Genomic DNA, 1,792 nt, shown 5'->3' on the forward strand with positions numbered 1-1,792 from the left:
TGAGGGGAAGCCCCGGCTTAGCGTGCGCTGAGGCCGGGATAGAGTGAGCTGAGGCAGCGGGGTCGAGAACGGCGCGCCCGGTGGATCCGACGAAGGAGCGGCAACCACATGTGACGACCTCGGGCTGGACTCCACTTCGTCCACAGTGTAAGCCGATGATCCACAGCGCAAAGTTGATGTATTTCCTCAGCGACCAGCACGGATCAGCTCCAGGCATGACGAAGCGATATCGTCCTCTTTTGGAAGACCAAACAAAGTAGTTTTGCTTTCACAACGAAAAACACAGCGTCTCCACGACATGACGGCGGCGGCAACAATACTACAGCGAGAATAAAAGTTATGCCTTCTTTCTTTGCGTGAACATTTGGGAGGCGTTATGCAAATCTTCCCACATAGTGATGTAGACATGTGGGGGCGTGTTAGAACGAGCCGTTTTAGGTAGGTGTGGCTGACTCTTTATTTTTATAAAGAATATCTCTTTGGATTTGAGACTTTAGTCTTTGCAACTTTACAGATCTTCTTTATGCACCAAGAGCTTCTAACACTTCAAAGAGAAAGAAAAAATTAATATCGCATCACATGACCCCTTTAAAGAGACTGATGCGGCGTCCCAATTCGAATACTATCATATCATATTATCTATTATATCATATCAGTATGTCCCAAATCATAGATTCCCGAATGGTCTACTACTTCTGGTTAGAATTCAAAGTGCAGATCAATGCAAACTCTAATGGCTAATATTGCCCACAACATATTGCGCGGTGGACGAGGATTCGATTAGAACCATAAACATGCACAAAAAGTGTTAAAAAACTACAAACATGGTGGGCATGCGTGACCAACGGACAGGTAGAGAAAGGGATTTGAGTGATAAATAATCAATGTCTAACCTGATAAAAAAATATTTAATGTTATCCACGTTATATTTCATCTGCAGCAACACTGTGAACTTTTATAATGATATGTTAATGATTAACTTTTAAATACATCATTATGGAAACACATGAGCAGAGTTCTCGGCGTGAAAGACACGCAATGTGCCTCTTCATTTCTCTTCAATACGGTAGGAAATCAAATTAAACGAAATGTGGATGTTGTTAAATGTGACAAGATGATTTACGGTAGTTTAAACAGTTACAGAATGCATGTAACTAAGCAACAGAGCATCCATTAAAGAAGCAGCTATGACGAAGTAGTATGTCCCAAAGCGTGCCTACTATATATATATATATATATGTAGTATGTCCCAAAGCGTGCCTACTATATATATATATATATATATATATATATATATATATAGAATAACATACCTCAGAATGTTGCAACTGACCAATCAGCATCAAGTATTTCACGTGGCCATGTAATAATATATGCTGCGTCCCAATTCGCCTACTTATACAATGCCCTAAAAGTATGTACTCTTTTTGTGAAGAAAAAGTACATACTTTTGAGTATGTAGCAGAATAGTAGGGAAGCTTTGGGACATACTGCTTCGTCATATCTGCTTCTTTAACGGATGCTCTGTTGCTTAGTTACGTGCATTATGCCACTGTTTAAACTGCCCTGTCAATCATCTTATCATTTTGAGTTAACATCATCCACATTTAGTTTAATTTGATTTCCTATCGTACTGGAGAGAAATGAATAGACACGTTGATCTGCTAGTAGCGCGCGGGTCTATCATGCCGAGAGCTCTGCTCATGTGTTTGCATAATGATGCATTTAAAAGTGAATGACCAAACGTATTATAAAAGTTCACAGTGTTGCTGCAGATGAAATATAACGTGGA

Source organism: Sinocyclocheilus grahami, unplaced genomic scaffold (genome assembly GCF_001515645.1).
Source record: "Sinocyclocheilus grahami isolate Dianchi unplaced genomic scaffold, SAMN03320097.WGS_v1.1 scaffold893.1, whole genome shotgun sequence".
NCBI classification, from domain to species: Eukaryota; Metazoa; Chordata; class Actinopteri; order Cypriniformes; family Cyprinidae; genus Sinocyclocheilus; species Sinocyclocheilus grahami.